This window comes from Apis florea, unplaced genomic scaffold, assembly GCF_048593485.1.
Source record: "Apis florea isolate Af1SG1 unplaced genomic scaffold, ASM4859348v1 contig_2291_pilon, whole genome shotgun sequence".
Classification (NCBI taxonomy): domain Eukaryota; kingdom Metazoa; phylum Arthropoda; class Insecta; order Hymenoptera; family Apidae; genus Apis; species Apis florea.
Genome location: NW_028256553.1, coordinates 3,842,977 through 3,868,042, shown reverse-complemented (window position 1 = coordinate 3,868,042; position 25,066 = coordinate 3,842,977). Strand labels below are relative to the sequence as shown.

General features: G+C 24.9%; 1 protein-coding gene and 1 long non-coding RNA gene across 3 annotated transcripts in view; one reads left to right on the top strand and one right to left on the bottom strand.

Moving 5' to 3' along the window:
* Positions 1–25,066, top strand: part of LOC100869349 (uncharacterized) — a 125,677-nt gene that overhangs the window by 64,079 nt on the left and 36,532 nt on the right. The gene's annotated exons all lie outside the window — the stretch shown is intronic.
* On the bottom strand, positions 15,761–23,824 carry LOC147658311 (uncharacterized). The gene is made up of 2 exons (XR_015290765.1): positions 23,726–23,824; positions 15,761–16,498 (listed from the first exon to the last, which is right to left on the bottom strand). It is a non-coding gene; the product is annotated as an uncharacterized LOC147658311 (long non-coding RNA).

The following is a 25,066-nucleotide window of genomic DNA, read 5'->3' as shown; positions in this document are numbered from 1 at the left end:
ATATTGGATTATATCAATTATATTGGTTTATATTGTCGAACGATACAAATGTGAAAGTGTTTTCCTCTCACTGCATTAAGTGAGATCTGAACACTTTCATCGAACGTGCAAGAAATTCCGCCTATATATAGTTTATATTTGTAACAGCAATGACAGTAACCTACTTTGAAAGATACTAATTAAGAATTAACAGGAAAGACTAAATTAATTTGTTGATTAAAAGAATTCGACATCGAGCAATATCAAGTTATTTTAAAAATAAACAATAAAATTAAGGAAATTATTTAAACTTTTGAATCTCTTATTATTATAATAATTTTTAATTATTTTTAAATTTAAAAATTATAATATAATCTTTACTTTTTTATTATACTATTATATAACACTTATTATATGTCAGATAAGAATAGAAAAAATATTTACAATATACTTTATTCTAATAAATTCCTCCAAAATAAGAAAACACGGTCATATTAATATACAAATAATTACTTAATTAATCTAATTAATTTTTTTTACAATTTTTTTTTATTTCTATCTTTTTCTGGTTTTAATTTTTAATTGTTATTATAAACATATTATAAATATCTTATATCACTAAGTATTTTTTATAATTAAATTTCTTATATATCATTTGAAAATAAGTAAAATCACAATAAAACTTTCTTTTCAATATATTTCTTTCTAATATATTTTCAACATAAAATTTTTCCAAAAAATTACGACAGAGAGAGAGAGAAAGAAAGAGAGAGAGATAATGTTACAAAATCTATAGTTGCTTCATTTTCAAAATTAATAACAACTTCAAGAACTAATGAGCACAGAAGTTTAATATCAATTACTAGAAATGGTTGAACGTATTGCAGGATACTCTTGCAAAACGCATAATTAATAATTAGACATATTGGCGCTTCTTAAGTCGAGGTTATTCATCCGAACTGTGGCAACAATTAATGGCCTCGTGTGACCCAAATATCGGCTATTCACTTTCTAATATCTAGCAAAGATGAGGTGGAAGAAGGATGAATTAGCCGGTGATTATTAATGCCTTGATCTTATTATAGATCTTTCGAATCATGGGCCATTGTTTCGGGAGAATTGACTTTATGAAAATCAGAGAGACGATGGAAATCGCGATGGACATGATCAGTCGGTTTGTCGAGCTAAAGATGAATAAAATGATCTCATTTAGAACGATAAACCGTTAGTTGTTAGTAGTTTGTTCGATTCATTGGCATATAAAGAAAGAAGACAATTTTTTTATTTCTTTATTTTTCGATTCTTTAATTTCTTGTGGAGATAATGATGAATTATTCTCTAAGAAATTGTATAAAAAATGATAATTATGACATTTAATAGGGAAAGAAAAAGATCTATTTTGTATAGCAAAATAGATCGAAACAAAATTATTTTTTGCTATTTATGATATTTGATAATGAACAAAAGTTATTTTTTTATAATAATATTTAAACTGTTAATATTGGAATTAATCAAGTTTTTTTATATTATATGGATTATATTATTGCATTTTTTAATTTTAATAATTTTTAAGAAATAATATTTTAAATTTGGAAATTTTCATAATAAGATATTGATACGTCTATATCTTATAATAAAGATATACTGTTTCTTGTAGAAATGATTATTTTAAAGCAATGTAAGTTTTCGAGTTGCAATTTCGACATCAAGTAGTCCATTCACCGTCGTTTTCGAAAAGCATCAATTACAGAGAACGCTCAAGTGGGTCATGGACCAAAGAAGCAAGAAGCATCGAAACATAAATCTAAGTTTCAGAGAGTGAAGAACCAAACTTCAGATTTTATAACGGTTCCTTTGATAAAAAAAATTTTTTCACACTGGAAACTGTCAATAAATGATAAATCGACAACAATGATACATAATTAGATTATATTATTACAAAATTATATTTTTTTCAAAATTCTTTTCTTATTTTCGCCTGTAGAATAATATTTTATCAGTAAACTATTTTATTTATTCAGAAATTAACCATATTCTTCAATATTTCTTCAAATTTTCGATTTTCTAGAAAGTGAAGATTTAAACAAAAAAATATTTCTGTTTTTACGTTAAAATTATTTCTTATATGACTGTACTCTGGTTATATTTCATGTGTCAGTAATATTTTAATCATATTTAATTCTTTACAAAAAATATTAATTTTTATTGTCACTTATAAATAAATAAACTTAAATTTTGAAAAACAATTTAAATATTCAAATTTACCACTAAAAACAAATAATGTTTTATATAATATTTTTTGTGATTTTGAAAAATTTCCAAAATTGAGAAAAATATGTTTTTCATATCGACAAAAATAATACAAGTTAAATATTTTTTTGAAAACTATATTATCCAAATTTTTATATTGTCAAACTCAATTATTAATTTGGAAAAGCTTCTTCATTAGATAATTAAGTTCTCAGATATTAATATATCGCTTTAATGACTTTTTACACGTTTGACAAAATACCTCAAAACTATTCCGATTCATTGTTTGAGCACTTTTACATCAACTTATATTTGAGAATTCTATATTTAATCGAGAAAATAAAAATATAAAGGATAACGGATATAAAGGATCGCTCGAGAATCGCTTTCACTTATTCTACGATGTTTCAATATTATTCTATATAAACAAATGAAGAATTACTCGATTCCCTATTATTTCATAACGAAACCAATATTAATCTTAGAAATGTAATGGTTGAATAGAACCCGAACGAAATTAATTACCACGAATTATTCTCGACAGAATTTTCTTGAAACAGTCAGAAGTTTCACCGATGCATTTACAAATGAAAGGGGATCTTTCGAGGGCACGGGGCTCCTCGCCTTTCCTTCCTCGCACGTAACAATCTCATTGTTTCATTGTACGTTGTACAGGGCTTCCTATTTCGAGGCGGATGCGCGCTCGTCGCCCCGTAACACTCATTTCTCAGCCTGGGTCTCTCTGAGCCGAATGCGTAACGGTCCGTGAATCGATTTTTCATATGGCCATCGGTGATGAAAAAGAAAAAAGGAAGAAGAGGATGAAAATGGAAAAGAGGAAAAAGAATGAGCGATAAGAGGAATGAAACGGATGTGCGTGTGCCTGTTTGTATGAATCGAATGGAATGAGTCGACGAGAAGGGAAGAAAGAAGTGGAGAATCCAATGAGAAATGTTCACGGTCTGTTAGTTTGTCAGACCAGTTTGAAATCGTTTTGATCCTCTCAGGATATTAAATCTTGTGACATCACGTGTTTTGAATCTTTTATTGTTATGATCAATTGCAATTAACAAAATTATTTGTTTTATCTAGAAGATATTATTCGTGTAATTTTATTATGTAATTTTAATCGGTTGTTTAATATTGGTTTCGTTTGCAATTATATGTATTGTGTGATCATTATAATTAAAAATGATATTAAAATTTTATTTTTGTCAGAGGAATCAAAGTTAGAAATATCTTAATTTTGTTCAGAATTCATTTAAAATTTTTTTTTTTTTTTTTCATTCAAAATTAACCTGTTATTTCGAATCGAAAAGTTTATTTTCCTAAAAATTTATTGTTTTCGTCATAATGAGGATCATAAGAGGATCATGCAGCTACTAATTTAAATAAAACTATACAATAGAATTTATCAATTTTTGATTCCTTGAAAATAGATTAAATAAAAGACTATATGATAAAAATATATATAAATTTTAAATAATATTCAAATAAAGAAACAAAAATTTTAATAAATTTGGATCGAAACATTAATATTATATTTTTAAAATTATAATTTTATATAGTTATAAATTAATATTATCAAAATCTTTTGTATTTGTTGAACTTAGTGATTTATCTCTTTTAAAAATGATTATTCTGTCTACATAACCAATAGATTATCTCTTTCCACTAGATCAGGTCATACTACGTTATGATTATCTTATAAGAGTTTGTCAGATAAATATTAATTAACATAAAAGTATCAAGTAAAAATTGAAATGGAAGAAAGACACATGGAAAATTTTCTACAATCAGAAAAAGAAAATTATAAGATAATTCAATATGTTTATCGAGTATGTTAATTAAAATCAGCAACTACTTGCTTTAATTAAAAATACAAAAACTTAATATTGAAAATATTAATTCTTTGATCTATGTGTTTATTTGGACTCTTTCTCTTTATTTTTTCAAATATCATTTATTCCAAGAGTTTTCTTCATCACTTTATATAATTTCAAAGAAACAAAAGACTTGAAATTCGTTATTTTCATGATTTTAAAATAGAAAATTTCAATAAATTGGCCACGACCCGGATACTTGGATTCGATCGAATAGTTGCACCCACATTCTATTTTTTTCCTTCTCTTTTGAATAGTTCGTTTTATCGATAATTTATCTCGAAATAGCGGAACTATCGTCGCGCTCGCCTTCTTCTTTCACGTGTATCTAATGATACGTGAAAACAAATTTTACGCCAATTACCTCTTTTCGCTTCTAATAAATTGTAAAGTCAACTTGTTGGTCGTCTCTCCTTGAATCTTGTTGCTAATGGCCATCGTTTTACGTTTAATCGCGATAAGATTATTGCTTCTTGAAAAATTCTTTGATATGTTTCCACGAAGAATCATTTGATAGAATTATTATGGAATAAGAAAAATTTAAAATATAAATAAATAATAATATAATACATAAAAAATTTAATACATAATTTATGATGTATTAATTGTTAAATATAAAGGATAATTTGGAAATAATTATAAATAAATAAAAAATAAACAAAACAATTTGTAATAACTTTTTGAAATTTTATATGAAAAATACTGCCTAAATATGAATATATTAAAAAATTGATGAATTTTTTCTTAGATTAATATAAAATTAAACAAATAGAGATTTGAATGGCAATATGATAATATAATTACTTATTTTGTATATATTTTATTTATTTTAACATATTAAATTTACATAAAGATTTGCATCTAATTATGATTTTCATTTTAATTAAATTTTAATATTAGATAAAAATTTTAATGGATATTAATGAAAACTCTAGCATCTCGTATTTCTATCTTTTCTTATTTCTATTAATTAATAATATAATAATAAATTTAAAGATTAATTTCAAAGAGACAAACAGTGAAAGTAATATAATGGTATCTTTAATTTGAGCAAAAAGTTAGTAAAGTTACAATAATATCAAAAGAAAATTTAAAATTAAGATTTGACTCATCAACGTAATTATTAAATTATATATCTTATTATGGATCTTATGCATGTTTATACTCATCTCTTATTGATCTTATACTTTCTATATGTTCATTTTGTTTTTGAACAAACATATACTTATATCTTTCCGCTAATTGTTTCATTTAATGATCTATATATTATATGAATTAAATTATAATAAAAATATAATAATTATTAAATTTCACGGATAATTTATTTGTAGAAATGAATGTTTCAAAATAAATATGAAAGAATAATGTAAATTTGATTTATGGATAATTTCATTTCATATGCTGAAATATTTCGATTATATATTATTTTTTCTAGTGTTTACCAGACTTTCGTTATTATTTAAAATTATCACACTTGATGTAAGTGGTTCGTCAAATAGTGCATAAAGAATGCATATATACTTTTCAGTCTCTTCCATTTACTTATATTTGACGATTTCAAGATTTTCTCAAACAAGAAGATTAGTAGCGTGTAAAGATTAATATGTTTTGATATTACAATGATTCATACTTCTGTTTTCTATTTTATTGCTTTTTGAGTTACTACTTGAGTTACTTTTTGAAAGTAATTATTACGATATAATTTTTTTTTATTGCAAGTTGATGTATTTGCAAGATAATGTCAAAGAAAGAAATTGAAACTATCGAACTTTTTGTTTAGAATTATTATATCGAAAGAGAAGAGATAGAAAGGCTTGACTTTCACTGATTTTCTCCGATACTTGCCATCGATCTGATCAAATCCATTAGGATATGATTAAATACCTTAATAGAATATCTAAAGAATATGTAAAGTCAAAATTATACAAATTAATAAGCAATTTTTACTGCACAATTTTCCTTATGTAATAAACAATAATACGCTTAATTGAAGATAAAAAATAAATGTTTTTAAAAAGGCATGTAGTTTTAAATAAGTAGAGTAATTAGTCATGTAACAGATAAGTAAAACAGTTTTGAATAAATCAGTAATTGACTTACAAAAAAATTACAACCAAAATCCTACTTCTAGTTACCTTATCCTTATCAATTTCTTCATGAATGTTATCTAAGTGAACCGCAATCTACAAAGTAGTCGCTGTTATTATTTTATTTAATGATTTTTAATACTTATTTCTTGTTATTAATTACATTTTCATATTTTAACAAAAATATCTTACTCTGCTATTCGTAAATATTATTAATTTATATATTTCTAATAATTCAAGAAATATTCGTTGTGGAATTTTAATTTTCTAGAGTTCATTTACTGTTGAAAAATAAATTTAATCAATTCCTAAATGGAGATAATAAATATAATCCACAATACCATTTTATTTTAATTATTTCGAAATCATTAAAATTTGTAAGGATTTCATCATGCTGCATCATACATGACAAAATAGTTATTAGATTTTTATAGCTAAAACAAAATGAATAGATATTCAATTGACATATAAAAAATATGTTATTCAAAATACATATATCAAATTATGTAATATCTGTAAAATGTCAGTACGATTTTTTTTTTTAAAACATCGTCAATTTTTCATCATTCACTTTGCTTACTGCTTTTCACCATTATTAAACAAAAACTTACTTCATATTAATCGATTAAGTATTCGTAAACATCGAACCAACACCTAAAACAACCATAATTATCGATCTATTAGAATTTAAAACGGCACAAAAAATGGCGTGGTTCCGTTCGAATAGTGGATTGCAAAGCCTTATCGATGCCTCCAGATAGGATGCATCGAGGAGCTAATGAGATGTATCGGGGACGAATTCCACACCGCGTACATACATGCATGGAACCAGTTTATCTCGAAAGTTTCGCGTATCGAGATCAAGTGGCGCGGTCGATCTATGCCGGACCCTCGTGATCGCTTCCAATTATATCGATCAATGGGATTATACACACACGGGTTTCCTCGTGAGAATCGAATGAATTGTTCGACATCCTAACTACGTAGCTACGAATCGATGTTCCCGATCTATGCTACGAAGGGAGTAATGATTATCGTTAAGAGATCGTTGTTGCGTTTCAGTAGATCGTAAATCATACTTTCGATGTTGCTAAACCAGTTTATGAAATAATTAGATATATGTGTTATTGTTTGGAAAAATTGCTTGCTTTTTTTATTGCGAAAATTAAATCGGTTATATAATTTGTAATGAAAATTTCTCTCAAATGGAATATTTATTTTATGAAGACGTAATTTGTTATTTTTTTTTTTCCGTTTTAATTTTGTAATTATCTGTTCTTTATAATTTTTGATACATAAAATTGTCAATAAATTGCATTGTCTATTGTAATGCTGTTTAATGTAGATATTTTTATGATATTATATAGATATGCAGAAAGTGAGAAAGTCTTCTTACTCAGACTTTGTTGTCTGCATTACAAAGTGAACCAAAAAAATATATTTTTTATATTGTGAAAATATCCGGAATAATAAATAAATTAAAAATTTGTTAAACTTAGATAAAGATTTTTATGAAAAGAAAAAATCTTATAAAAAATATCAATACGCAGCAAAAAAAAAAGATAAATTTAATCTAAATTTTTTAATCTAAAATAACAATAGAACGTAATTTTCAATTTTAGTTATTTAAGTTATTTTAATTTAGATTTATTCTAATATTTTTGTGAAAATTTACTTACTTTTGTCATTTTTCCCATGTCTATATGTTTATATTATATCATCTTATATCTATATAAAAACTCATTAAATATTTATAATAATACAATATATAATACAATCATTTCAATATTTATAATTTTTATTCGTAAGTACTTATTCTATTTATATCAACGTTCATTTTTATTTCGCATAACATTTGATTAAAATAAAAAAATATTCTATTCGATCACGATTGTCGATAATACTCGACATTTCAAAAAAAAAAAAAAAAAGAATTTCACAAGATCGTAGAACAAAGATGTAAAACGATCGTGTACGCAGCGGAAATTTTATGAAATAGATCGTAAGTGATCCGGGATCGAAGATTGCGGAATCGAGCAAACGGAAGCTCGTGAAACGATTCAGCGAGATCGGCGTAGCCGAGGAATTCGAATGGAGAACGGAAATGGCAAACCCGATATACGTTCGAGCTACGAAACTGGCCGTATGTTTTGCGTGACGTTGCTACCGTGCTGTCAATTGACAGTTTTTGTCGATGTTTGAGAACGAAATTGTTTGCTGAGAGATAGTATCATGGTAATTACGGTAGCGTGGCGTAGTTACACGAAACATGGAAGTATAAATCATAGGGAAAATAGAATGGTTCGAAAATACGCGCGTGTAACATTGATAATCATTTAGTTGGGAATATTATAATTAAATAACCTTTAAAATAAAAAAAAAAAAACACTTTTTAAAAGTAATAAAAGTGGTATAAAAATATGATTTGCAAATGAAAATAAGAAATGAATATTATATAATTATAATTAAAATCTTTATAAAATTTTTATTATTTTCTTTTTGTCCTGTTTAATTCCAATACCAAAAAATGTATTAAAACCTACTACTTTGTACTACTTTCCCAAATTTTTATATATCATAATTTTATTTATCATAAAACTCGTAAACAATTATTGAACACGTTTAAAAAAATTTTTAAAAATCATGTAGGTAATGAATATAGTTTATTTATTAACATGATATATATATATATAATTCTTTGTAATATATCAAAAAGAAAGTGATGTATATTATAGTATACATTAATATAGTATAGATATACTATTAATATTAATACAACAAATTAAATGCTCGATTTTAACGATTAAAACGATAGAAACATTTACATCCCTCCCCCCCCCCCCCCCGATTATCAAATCTATTATCAAAAACTTTCCATCGTGGTATGATTCGCTCGTTAACGTGGATTTTCACGCAAAGTGACAACGCTCACTCTTCCAGAACAATCTTTCCTCGAGTTTTCATTTCGCGATGCACGCTCGTTGAAAACCGCGTGCCGGCTGGATGACTCGCGGCACTTTTCAAAACAGTCAAGGCCGAACCGCCTTTCGCCGCGGAAACTCGAAAGGAAGGCGTATTCTGGTGCGGCCGATTCAAACGTGGTGGCAAACCGCAGGTGGATCGGGGCCCACGATCGATGAGCCTGCGAATCGGGTCAGCGATTTGTGTGGCTTCGATCCATGAACGATCATGGTTAATCATCCTTATGTGTCATGTATAATATTCGGTTCGTTGAATTCCAATGATGATGTGTACCAATTTATCGTGACCCATATTTTCGTGCTTGAATACTTGCCTGCTATTCGAGTAACCTAGAATTTAATCAATATTATGAAATGAATATTTAGGATATTTTCATGTTTTAATGATTTAAATAACTAATAAATGTCAGTATTATGATATTCTTGTAATTTTGATAATTTAACATTCCATTATTACAATTAATAGAGTAAATAATGTATTAATATGTTACTTTAATGTTTCATAGATTATACCTTTGAAATGTTATTCAAATTATTCAGTAATTCGGTATTTTAATATTCTAATATTTTTTAATTTCAACACATTAATTATTTTGGTATTCTAATAATTTAATATAGTTACTAATATAGTTAAGTCTATATTCAAATATTCTAATATTCCAATATCTCTTTATTAGAATTCTCAAATGCAACAATTTATATGTTTGTTAATACGTATATAATAAATATTTCTTAGGAATCTTACATTTCAATGCTTATAATTTTAATATTTCGATATTTTAATAACAGAATTTCAATATTTTGATGGTTCAGTATTTAATTTATTACAAAAATTTATTACAAAAATATTTCTGTGTTTCCCAATGTACATTTTTATCATACATAAATAAGAACATAAAATTCTCGATATTTCTTAAATATTCCTTCTAAAATTATATTATATATTTACATTATATTTTCTGCAATAAATTAAATTTATTGGCATGTTTTGTTTCGCTCTAATAATATCGATTCGGAATAATTAATTAAAATCAACACGAATGCAAAAATTGATTTGATATTAATTAAATTACATGTCTATCTATCTTTTGACTGACCTATAATAATTAACTAACTGCATTCGGATCATTTCCATTCTTAGTAACGTGTTGTGACGCAAATCGTTGCTGGGTCGAAAGATGTAAGAAGTGGTTCTTGCGTGGCTAAGAGTACCACGTATATCTATCTGTCTATCCGTTTGCTTGACTCTCTGACACACTGTCGGTCACGTGCGTCAGGCAGGTCACGTGGCAGTAGTCATGCTTTGTGCATGAATCCTTTTTACCGTGGTTCTCAGTCATTATCACCTTTATAATATCATTATTAATTTCATCGTTTAAATGAAAATGAATGAAAATTGTAAAAATTTAAATGGGAATTTTTTTTGTACATATTTATATATAATATGTGTATGTTTTGCGTAAATTTTTGACAAAGTATCAAAGTATTTAAATGTTATTGTTAAATTTTTGGTGAAATGTTACACAGTAAATCTATATTTGAGTAAATGTTTTGTATTGTTTAATTTTTGATAGAATATTAATAATTACTGTTATTAAAAAATATTATATCAGTTCTACGTCTTAATATCTTTTTACATCTTTGAATATTAAAATAATGAATATTTTTTTATCGTTTAATCCTAGAATAAAATAATTTCATGTTCAAATGTTATGTAATTGTATATTTAAATAATCTATATTTTCAAACTTTTAACTGATTATTTTTTAACTAACTGATATAATTCTCTATTCAAATATTTAATATTCTTAATTTTTTTTATATAATATTAAGATAACTTTAAATGTAAATATCGTATATTAACAGAATAAATTTTTATTCCCAAATTTAATAATACAATGAAACATTTTTATATTCAAATCCAAATAACGCTAAAGAAAATCTATTTATTACATTACGAACAGAGTATAATGTCATCAAAATGAAAAGTGAAAGCGTGTGTTACACGTGGGAAGAAATCGCGCCATCATAAATATACTCGGTCCTTATGAAATTATTCTAACATTTTTCTTATTCCATCTTAAAAAGGCACGCGCGTTCCAATCAAATCAAACCGAGTTTCCTATGCTTTCTCTAATTTACAACATCAGGAAGACGCTATTCGTTTTCCACGGAAGAGGCTCGAAACACTATTTTTACCGCGTATGTGAATCGCATAATCGAGGAAACGTTCGTTTCCACTCGCGATTACTCGATTCACATGCGTGCAATTCGCGCGATACTCGTGAACCTCGAGACACACTTACTTTCTGTTTTAAATAAATCTCGACTGAACTCTCGACTAAGATAATTAAGAGATAAATTTTAAATAAAAATAAGTTAAAGTTAAGAAGAAAATCATTTCGATGAAAAATAATATATATTTCAAATAATAAGTTAATTGTCGAATAATTGTCGACTAGAGTATAAAAAGCAGTTAATATTTATAAGTATTTATAATAGTATTTATAAATATATAAATTCTAAAATTTTATTTTAAACAAATAAAGTTATTATTTGAAATAATATTCAAGATTTTAATTAATTAATTAATTTTTCAGCTTGTTAAGTATTTAACTGTGATCGAGAGAAGCACTGCCGTGTCTTTCTTTAAGGTCGAAACGTGACAACGAGTCCCGCCAGGGTCGTTCTCCCCTCTAATCTCGTATCCGTTTCCAATCGGTTCCACTGACTTTCAGAATTACCATACGGTGCCCAGTGTTATTTAATTTCGCGTGCAGACGGAAATGTCACTTGTAAGACAAGAAGCCCGCATTTTTAATCGCGTATGACGAGCATGCGCGCTTTTACTTTTTTATATAGATATTATTTCTTTTTTCAAAGATGGAAAAATAATTTATTGAATTGGAAATATTTGCTTAAAGAAAATTAATCTTTTGCTACAATATTTTTGAATTTTCTTTCAATTTTGACACACCTTTTTACATAGCAAGTTCAAAAAACTTGTGAAATTAAATAACTTGATTCAAAATTTAATGCGATTTTATTATTATTAATGAGTTAGAGGATTTTCAATAATGTTACTGTTAAAAAAAATATAACAATTACATTAAAAAAAATAAATAAAACAGTAATCTTGATCATTGAGGATAAGGATGAAAAACAATATGAAAATTTTGAAATTTTATTGTATATTCTGAAAAATTATTAATAATTTCAAATATTTCTCTTTTTTTCATCTTTTATTCTTAATCATTTCGAATGAAATTAAATATTATTTCGTAATCCGCATGCACTCACGAATTGTTTCTGAAATAAAAAAGACAAGGAATTAATTAAAAATGATAGCAATTTTTTAAAATATATTTTATGACTTTCTTGTGAATTACAGTTCCATTAGTAGTTTAGTCTTAGTAACAATTTGAATTTAAGTTATTTTTAAATTGAATTGCTTAATTTTAAAATTTTATCATATATACCGAAAAATTAATTTAATTCTTAGATCTACATATGATTTTATTTTCTGTAATTTTTTTACTTTCCTTTTTTTCTTTTTCACAATTAATTGAAATAAAGAATATTTACTATTAATACTTGAAAGAATTTAATATTCAACTTTCTAATCTATAAATTAACTGTTCATTAAAAAATTAATTAATATTAATAAGCTAATCAACATCAGTTCATTTAATTCTGACAAATTTAAATCTTTAATGAAATATAAAAAAAAATCTTTAATGAAGATTCTTTCATAAAATCTTTAATAAAAATCTGTAGTAAAAGTGAAAAATAAATATTAATAACATACTGATAAATTTTATTATCATGATAAAAAAATCACTATAAATGTAGATTATTCTTGAATAATAAATTATTACCAATTATTATCATACTGATTATTGCAAAAAAAAAATTGTAATAAAAATATTATTTTGAATTATAAAGAAATTATTCCATCCATATGACTTTAAAATTTAAATAATAAATAATAAAATTTAAATAATAAATAATGTCATGATTTTTCAGATAAATTATATTCAAGATATATAATTTGAAAAATAATTATATTTAAAAAGATTAAAATAGCTAGTTTATTTTTGTTTTTGAATAATTTTCAATTAAAAAGACATTATTTATATAATTGATATTAGAATACTGATAATAATAGATTGGTATAAAAAAAATTAAGTTATTCGTTTATTTATTTTATGAATGATATGTTTTTGCGAATTAAATCTTTTATCGAATTTTACAGCTATAAAAAATTAAAATATAATAAAAAAATACGAGAAAGTGAAATATTTCGAGTTTCATTAATAATACTCTCAATGATGCGAATAAGTATGAAATAAACAATAAAGAATAATATTTTATTTTCATATATAAGAAAATATAAAGTTGTATCATCGTATCAAAAAATAAATTTTCATCAAATACATCATTTAAAAAAAAAATCTATTTATAGTTAAAAATAGTTAAATCACACTCTTTATTCTATTATTCACTCTATTATTCATCTTCCAATGTTCTCAATACTTAATCCACTTTTCTATATTTATTTGATAAATTGCACAATTCACAAATGATTAATACACATAGAACAACTCAATAAATAAATCAAATTATTAAAATCTCTCTGCAAATTAATTTTATTTGATTCATGTTTTATCAAGTCTTATTAAATTCATCAATAAAAAATTAGTTCAATATATATATTAACTGTGATCTTACATCGCGATCGATTTACGATATATCTCGATCTTTGATGCTTTTTAATCATCGAGAGATTGAAACGATGTAAAAAATGTTAAAAAAAAAAATTATTCATATGCCACATAATATAATGTATCTAATAAATCTAATAATAAATCTAAATAGATCGAAAACTTGAAGTAGATATATAATAAATATATATAATCTTTCTCGATATTTACAAAAAATCTTTCATATCTTTCATTCAAATGTTAAATATATCATTCTTTCTTCCATTTCCATATTCCACACACATATTTTCTTTGAGAAGTCTCTCGAGATCGATTCGTTAAATCATTTATCGATAAACAATTGACACACTTTTGTTATAAAATATGCATGGAAATTGAACGAGAATATTCAAAAATAGATATTTATAAATTCTCACGAAAATATCACTTCAATATAGAAGTCAATAATAAATAAATTATGATGCTAATAAAAAATAAATATATCTCGCAAACGGTTGAGTTTTTGATCTACGTTTATTAAAACTTTTTTATTCAATACGATATGCACTGTGTTCTACGTGAATATTAAATAATTTTTTTTTAACACTCTATATATATATGCTTTCGAGTCGAGACAAGGATGTTTAGTCCGTGCCTTGCGCGAACTGGAGTAGTGAGCAATACCGTTAAAAGCAGTCCTCGTGTCCGCGATTACCTTTTGCTTCTCTTTCTGATTGCCTTTTTCCACCAGGGACTCCCCCCAGCAATTATCGCAAGACCAGAGCTCCATTCAGGGCATTGGATTTTATATAAAACTGCTCGTTTCTCGGTGATGTTGACATGAAAGACATCGACGAGGTTGTTATTGACGAGATTAATAAAAGATGAGATTTTGAGAGGGAGAGAGATTTGAACAAAAATGTTGGACCACTAGGAGAAATCATTTTTGTATTATTTTGAGTTTTTAGAAATATTTTTAGAAAAATTTGATATTCGCTAAATATGATTCATTTATTGAGTTAAAAATAGATTTGAAATTATGAAAGAATTGTAAAATACAAGATCTCAAAATAATAAGAATTCTATTTTTACACTTTGAAGAGAATTCAAATTGTGCTTAGTCTTAAAATTTCTTTTTCCCTTGAAAAAGATATTTATATTGATATTTATAATTATTATTTATATGTTTTATTTTAAGTTGAATTTTGGAGAATTAAATGTTTTTATCACAATGTGAATAAAAAAAAATGATCAAAGTGAATATGAAAGTATGATAAATAATTTAATTCTCATGTGAAAAAGAATGCAGATATTATCAGAAAGTGGCAAGAAATAAAGTTAAGTAACACTAAAATTTAAATAACAAGATATATATATATATATATATATATATATATATATGTATTTTAAATAAATATTTAAAATAGAAAATATCTCATTAAAATTATAAAAGAACCTATTCAATGATTTTTATATAATTATTTGAAATCATTCTTCTATTTTTTTATGTATATTATATTCTTTTTCACACAATTTTTATTTGCATGTTTTCTTCTAATAATCTATTATATAAAGAATTAGATGAATACAATAGTAAATGTAATAATCAAAAGTTTAGAATATGTTCCATAAAATCTAAAATCTAAAATTTAATTATTAAAAAATAATTAAATTAGAGTTTTGTTACTATAAAAAATTCTTTTGTTAAAAATCTATCGGATCAAATGAAATCAATATTAATATTTGTAATATTAATTACAAGTAATAAAATTAAAAAAAGATTTAATATAAAAATCAATCATTATTTATTGATATTTAAATATCAATTTTTGAAATAAAATATTTCAAACTATTATTTCAATAAAAATGTACAAATGTTTTTGAGAAAATTAACATTGATCTTTATTAAAATAGAAATAATTATTTTCGTTGTATCATTTTGATTACATGCATAATCATATTATAAATAATCTTGTAAATTGAATCTATTAATCATAATTATTTAAATATAATTTTGTACATGTATTACAATTCGATCTCTTAATAAAAAATATTTTTATTGATAAAAACATGTATAATAGAATAATAAAAATTGAATATTATTATTATTTTCTTTTCTAAATATTCACAGTAAAGTTATTTCAAATATTCAAAAATATTCCATATATCTATTCTTACTTATTCATTTTCGAACGCATAATTAATGGCGGAGAAACGCAGCACTCCCGAGATGATTTTGCAATTACAATAATAAAAATTTAATATCATTACTTTCTTTTCTAAACATTCAGAGTAACTTCTATAAAATTCCAGCAAAATGTAAAACTATTCAATCAAGAATATTTCAAATTCTCATTTATTTAATTTCGAATGTATAATTAAAACGATGGAGAAAAGCAGTGTTTAAAGCGCCCTCGAGACGATTCTGAAAGGAATTAACAACGCGGCGAGATGATAGCACTGTTACCGGTTCCCACGATTGAACACTTTCTCCGTCGAACCTGCTCCGTACGTTGGATGCACAGGATTTCACGTTCCTTTGCGGTTTAAACATGCAAAACAAATGCATTCTGCATTCGACGATTCTCTCCATCCTCGTGACACGGTCTGCATTTCTGTGAACAGAGAAATCCTTGTTGCACAATGAAAATAATCTTCTGTTTGCTAATGCAACAACAATCGAAGAAAGAATTTTTTCAGTTTCCAAAAGTATATTATTTCATTATTTTCAAACATATTTAAGTTATAAATAAATTGTTTCTAACATTTCTATGTGTATTGAAATTCATATAAATAAATAAATATTGATTATTATTACAGAATTGAAGGGAATCTTGACAAACACAACTTATTAAGAAATAGTAAAGCTTTGATATTGAAAAGATTAAGTTGATTATCAATATTCGAAAGATTTAAAAAGAACATCAAATGAATAAAAATTTTATATATAAAGAAAAATTTATAATAATATATAATATCGAATAAAATTTCTTTATTAGTATTTTATGGAAGAAAGTTAAAAAGAATTATAACAATGCTAAACTTTGATAAATATTATAAGAAAATATCGATTATTATTAAATTATTATTCAAATAACGATTATTATTCATTAAAATTGTAATTAATAAAAATATTATTTAGAGAAAATTTCAATTAAATAAGAATCATATATATACAAAATGTATATAATTTACGAATATAAAATTTTCAGCGTCTCAAAGGAGCAGTAGAAAATCACGTTTCAAAATGTCTGAGTTAGCATTACATAAGAAAACCGGACTGACCTTTTCCAAAGCTTAACGCTTGAATTATCTTCACTGTTCACAGTGCTATTACTCAACAGGCAGTGTCTTTTATCGTGAAAAATAGAAAAAAAGCCACGAAAAATGATCTTTTCACGAAAAAAAAAAAACTACCCTTCGAATCGCCGATCATAATCATGAACGAACATACACGATGTCTCGATTGCGAAAACTTATTGAGCAAGTGATGATCATCATCTACGATTTAACGCACCCGTGTCGAGTGTTTAGATATTTTACATTCCTTAGGTAGAACGCATAGTTAGTTAATAACATTAACAGCTAGTTAAAATCAAAACTGATATGTAATTCGTTTATTCAACTAGAGCTTATTCAATTTCGAAAGATCAAATCGAAGAATTTTATTGGATTGCTCTTTTCGCTCTTTGATGCGTGTTTAATCGATTTTCGCAATGATCATCTTAACATATGAGTTTCTATCAGAGAATTACAAAAATTTTATCAATAAATCACAAGTCAAAGATTAGATTTTAATTGCATTTTGTAAATGCGTTGCAATTTAAATTTTTTCGAATAATCTCTCGATTCTAATACAGTGAAACTTGTAACATCCGAAAATTCCATTATTCTATAGTATTTGGGTATTACTGTTCAAAATTTATTTTATTATTATATTTTGCCAATTTACTATTATATTATTATAATATTAATTTTTTAATTCTCATAATGAATAAGAAGATGTGATGAAAATAATAATGAAGATACATCTTCACTATTAAAGTATTCATTATATTTATAGCATTAGAAAAAGAATTGACATAATTTGAAAAATAAACAGAATATAATTAGTATTTAATACATTAACAAATTTATATAGTATTAAGAAAATGAAATCTATAAATAATTAAAAGAATATTTTATTTATTATTTTATATTTACTTTTTCTAATTGTTATTACATTATTCTTTTTAAATATTCTATTATACGAAAATTTCTTTAACAACGACAATCATCATTATTACTTCAGATATTAGAAATTTCATTATAAATATTTGAAATTTTTAAATATTTCAAACTTTATCTTTAAAAATTACTCGAATTCTATTTGAATTACAAAAATTCTATTCGAATACAAAATTCTGTCTTAATTAAAAAAATAAAGATATTTTTTTGCAATTTTAATTTAATTTCCTTACTGAAAATTTAAAATCTTATTTTTAGAATAAATTTAAACTCTCATAAAATGAATCATACAAAACTCTAATTCAAGTAAAAGAATTTGGATAAAAAATTTTCTTTTACAATAAAATCTTTTTTGTAAATCCAAATTTAATCTTTTTACACAAAATTTTCCGATTTCGCTCAATTAAAAAACGTAAAAGAGCTATTTCAAAGCTATTAATTACTTGTTGGTTGCATATTATAATGCTCCATTTATAACTCGTTGACAATGAAAGAGCATGAATGGAATATCAATCGAGTACATCCATTAGGTCGTCCATGAATCGAATGAGAAACACATCGCCCACATCGGAAAGTGAGATCTCGCGTTTTCGATTGAAAAACGAGTCAAGTGGGTTACGTTGTCGCGTCGGCGAGATTGTTGAAACTTGCGACATGTTTTCCTCAGGGTCAACGTGTCGGTGACTTCGTCCGCGTGAAACGGACGTGCATCGTGTATGCGTGGTCACGTTCGATGATACCTGTCTCACGATCCGCTTATTGTTCATAAAATTTGTACGAAACGTGAAAGAGGCTTAGAAGTGATTCGAAGCCGGATTAAAATAGAAATAGATGTAAGGAAGGATACGTTTGTAATTATTTTTTTATATTATCTGTATTTACTTTCTTCCTGGTTTTTAAATGTAATTTTTTTTAGATTTTAATCCGTTTCTATGTTTGTGAAATATGAAATATGATTTCGGTTGTTACATACTGTATCTGTTTTTGCAATGTTAATTCAATTTTATGAATCACATATGTTGTTGTTCATAAGAAAGGTTATTATTAAGTAGATTTATATTAATAGGAAATTTTATTTTTTGTTTTTTCAAAAATTAATGTATTAAATAACTAAATTTGAGAGCTTTAAATAAGAAAAAAAGAAAACATTTAATAAGAAATTTTTATTTTTATTTGAAAAAATATATTTTTTCATTCAAGATTTTTTGTGCAGATAATAAAATCCTGATTATCTTGAAGAAATTTTTATTTATATGAATATAATTATGATTTAATAAATTTAATATTGTTATTATTATATATATTTATATTTATATTATTATAATATATAAGTTAATTATTTACAAAAATTCCAAATAAATTTTGCACATAAAATAATAATATGTTTATATATATTTTATTATAAAATTATACATATCACACTAATTGATTTTATTGGAAATTTCTAATTTATCATTTTTTTTTTTTTTTTGTATAATATTCTAGAAAAATTGCATTTTTACATATATAAAGTCATTAATAATCAAATTCTATATCAATTATAATTTGTGAATTATGATTATTTTTAATTAAAATTAAAATTTATTTTTATTGCAGATTTATTGTTATTTTACTAATTCATCATTCTTTCTCCATCTTATTACTTAAAAGAATCTTCTTCAAAATACAAAATTTCATTAAAGTTTACTAATTACTTTGCATTTATTTAGCTGTTTAAATTTCCCTTTCTCCTGGCACTAAATTCTCAAGTTGAAACAAACGACAATCTCTTTTTCAATTAATACGCTCCAATTTTATTTACCATCTTCATCGGTTTCCGTTATAGAGAAGAAATGTGATGAAGCGCTCATGCATTCACCTGGAACACTGAATTCCTTTCTAGAAAGATTATACATGCTTGAAATCGAAGAAAAAGAGATCCCTGGTAAATAGATTCCCCGAGGAAATTCTCTTGACTTAGTGAAAAAATAATTCAAATGTGTATGTGTAATAATGCAATTGCAATCGCATAATCGAGAATGTAGTAATCAACTACACAGATAAATTCTACATTTCAATTCTTGTTGATATGTTTTTAACATCAAAAGAAAAATTGATAAATAAATATTAGTTTTTATTTAATTGAAGCATAATTGCAAAAAGAAATATTAAATATTTCTTAAAATATAATTCTGTTTGAACAGAATTTGTTTATTAATATTTAGTATCTAATATTAATTTATAAAAACATTCTTTGAAATGTAATTCTTTTTTTATAATAATAAAATATAAATAATATTTATTGATTCTTATTTAGAATACTTTTTAAAAGAAACTGTTATAATTTCGACACGAATATATAACTATTCTTCTTCTTCCGTTTTGTTCATGAAACACGGAAATCTATGAAGAATCGTTATCGATCATTGGACAACATCGTGGCCCCTTTGGCAGCGAAATGGGTGAAATGGTCCCCGGTTGGCCTGAGGCCAAAACGTCAGAGAAAGAAGGGCGACACGGAGTCGACCAGCTGACCCAATGCACCTGGACGAGGATGACCTCGAACCATGAGAGTACGTCGATCTCGATCAGTTGACTACCAAGAAGTGGTCACCGGTTGGATAACCGGATGTCATCTTGTTCGGTCGCCGTCAACTTTTGACCGTTGTCTTTTGATAAATTTTGAGATCTTGGAACTTTAAATTCCTTTTTTGAAAAGAATTTTCAAAAGATTCATGAAAAAAAACTCGAGAACTATTAAGGAAGTTGACTAAGGAAATATAAAGAGATTGTATCTTTTATGAGTACTTTTGTAGTGAGATATGTATTGTAAAATATGTTGGGAATAGAGAGTAAATGAAGAGTATAAAATAATCCTTTTCTTCTTTAACAATTTATTAGAACGCTATTTTTAAGAATTCTATTTTTAAAAAAAATTCCTTATCCTCAAAGAATATATTCTTTTTAAATTTTTGTAATGCTATTTTTTTTTATGGGAAATTATTCTATAGTAATACTTTTAATATTATAATTTAGTGATTTGATTTAATTTAGTGAAAATTAAAGCAATTTCAATAGAATCGTAAGTAAAATGGAAAGTAAAAAAATATTTAAAATTAACAAAATGATTTAAACATTGATAATAAGTTAATTGTAATTTATAAATATTTAAATCAAATTAAAATATTGTTTTATATGGAATTATTTATTCTTTTTTTATCAGGTAAGATAATTTTAATTACAATTAAATAACAGAAAGTAACAAGAAATGAAATTAAAATAAATGCTATGTTATATTTCAATGTAATTAAAAAAATATCTTAATAACTAAATAATATATAATAATACTAAACAATAATTAAAAAATGACATATAGTAAATAGCATAATTATGCAAATTTAATCTCTTTACTCAATCATGTTCTTTCTATAATTTCTCTAATATAGCTTTCTAGAAGAACTGTTAAAGATTTCATTGTTATATCCATAATTTCATGAGACATTGATCAAAAGAACTCGCAGAGACTGTTAAAGATCGAGTACTTGGCAATTAAAGAAGACGCTGATCGATCTTGTTCGACGAATAGGTATCGTCAGCTGGTCGAGATTTCATAATCATCCACCATAATATTGATAGTTTATACGCTCTATTTGCCATAATATTGTGGGCACTCTAATGTTGTAATAAAAGAGCTCGAGTGTAAATGCGAATCTCTGGGAACTCTTTGAAACACGAGTTTCAGTAGAATAACTGAACCGAGGGAAATTGATTGTTTGGTTTCAGAATAAACCCTTTTTAATTCCATATTAAGTTGGATTTAATATTCAAATTTTTCTCGATTTCTTTTTTTAATTCGAATATCAGAAAATAATTTTTAAACAAATGACAAATGACAAATTCTGACAGATGTTCACTTAAAACTATAATTTTAAATTATAGTTAACTTTGTTTATAATAATCATTTATTATACAAATAAAATTAATATCAGAAGAAAAATATATAATATAAATATATAATATATAATAATTTCTTTGTACGTGAACGCATAAGAATTATATGAAAATCAATTTTAATTTTTCAAATTATACTCAAATTATAATTTTTATTGTACTAATTAATGCAGCTAATTGTTTTTTAGAAAAAATTAAGAAGTACTATTTATATTGAAAAATCTTTAATTTAAGAAATATTATAATTTAAAGTTCAAAAACTATACGAAAGACAAGAAACGATATGTTCATTCCTTGTTATTCATATATAGTTAAAATTTTTATTAATTTCAAATTACAATATCTCCTAAACTAAAGATTTCTTCATATGTATAACTTAATTAGCCTTTTTTGTAAAAAGTAATCTGTTGTATCCATGTGCAATAAAAATTATACAGTTTCGTTTAAAAATTAAAATTGATCTTCATATGATCTCTGTTCATCATCATCAATAGAAAAATTATTAATATATTGCATAATATTAATAATATTTATTTATACCATAACAACTTTTGTCTCAAACATTTTTTAGTATCATTCATATTTTTTCGAGATATTTTGCTATTCACGGATAAACCGAACACATTTTGAACAGATTGTGTCGAATTGTCACAATCATAAAAATATTGTCTCGGCAAATTTGATGGTCGATTCTGCGTAAGATTCTACGTAAGATTGATTCGAATAGAGCTGAAAGGTAACGGGGAGCGAACAGGTGAGGCAGGTAGTAGGGCAGGCCGGGTCACCGAAGACGGCCATTCAAGACGAACGAAATTCTACGAAATCGGTGAACTGGTCAAATCGAGTTTAACGAATGAATGAAATACTAGTGTGCAGAAAAGAATCCGTTCGATCGGCTGTGTTCCAACGGTGTTCGATTTAATGACACTGATTGGATCACGCAGGCATACCACAATACGAGAAACGAGTTAATTGCTTGAATTTTTACTTTTCATTTATTTGGTATTGTAACGTTGGCAATAGTGTTGCAATGGAATTTCGCATCGTTCTCAATCGAATTTTTGGTGATTCAAAGGAATGAGAGTTGACTTAGGATTGACTTTGGATTTAGGATTGATGGTCAATTGAAATTATTTTTGAGATAATGGATTTTTTATCTAGAATTTTGAATTATTTGTAATTGTATCTTTTTTGTCCAGATTAGATTAAATATAACTTCTGCAACATTTTCTAATTTCTTCTTTTGAGCTTTGAGTTGAATTGAAATTTGAAATGAATTTGAGATTAATTTAGAATTTGCGTATTTTTGTTTATTAATATTTGTGAGATTGGAAATTTTTTTCGATTAATTATCTTTCAAAATCATTATTAAATAGAATTTGTTCTATTAAGAGAGAAATAATTTTACGGATTGACAAGTATACTAATTTCCACTTTCCTTTCTTCCATGCGATTTTTATAAAATTGAAGTTAAAATCTCAGTTTTTTTTTTCATAACAATAGTGTAAAATATCGATTGGTGATTAAAGAATATAATTAAAAAAATAAAATTAATTCGTATTTTGAATTATATACTTTTATTTCGAAACAGAGCTATTTGAATTTTTCGAATGAACAAATAATCCATTTTTAGAGAAATAATAATATATAATTGTATTTATAGGAAATAATATAAAATAGATTACCTTATTTAATAATCAAATCGATCAAATTCGCGCGGAATTCGGTGCGCACAAAGTAGATTTAGTCAGTGTGCACGTGGCACGAGTCGAGACGGAAGGAGAAATATTCTCGCGAGAAGAAGAAAGGAGTCGGTCAGATAACTGTACGTCGCGGCCTCTGAACGACATCTTCAGCATCGTCGAAGAACCTTCTTCTCTCATTCCCATACATACACCTTATTCAATGTTACTCCATTCGATCTCCGTCTTCATTCCACGCGTGCATTGCCATAATCTAGGCTTTGTCTCCTCGCTGGTTTACTTATTTTGCAATAGAATTCGAGATCCTACTTTAAAACGATTGATGGTACACTTTGTCGCCGTTGAATTCTTAAGAATGAAACCTGAATGGCGTTAAGTTGACATTGTATCATTATTCATGATTTATGGGATATTTATGAGATATGTAGTTTTTTGTTATGTTTCATTATAATCGAATAATATAAGAAATGAAAATGGAAGATGAAGATAACATTATTACAAAATGATGTCGTTAAAATTTTATGCAATTTATGTATGTACTTATTTATCTGACTGAAAATATTTGTTGTATGCTTTGCATATATTTTATATTTCGTGTATATTTTTAGAATACTCCATATATAACAGCTACAAAATATTTACATATATTTTTATTTTGTAATGAAGTATTTTTTCATCATTTCTTTTTTTTCGTAATATCAAAATAGTTCTATTAACTATTAAAGTATCATTAAAGATATAAAATAAACAAAATAAGTATCATTAAATGAAATAAAATATAATTTACTTGTATTTAATTATTTATATATCTATAAATATAAAAATAGTATAATAAATTCAATATTATTCAAATACTTCTTGCAATTATTGTAATATATAAATGTAAATAATATATAAAAAATATATAAATATGTATAAAAAAATATAAAAAAATATATAAATATGTATAATTTCATATGACGTAGAATATAGAAATATAAATAATATACAAAAAATATATTAATATGTATAATTTCATATGACGTAGAATAATTTACAATTTCAAGATAAGATATATGTAAAACAATTTTTTCTAACAGCACAAATATCAATTAACATTAATTTCAATAAAAAAATAATTTAAATATAGTATATTTTATATTGGAATTTATAATAGAATTGAAAAAATAACTTTTTTAATTATTAAAATTATTAAATATGAATTAAAATAAATGACCTATAATGATTCTATTTATTGAATGAAAATTTTACTTATTATTATTATTTGAATAATGAACTCATATCAATTAAATTTATTTATCTAAATGTAAATTGTTATTTGAA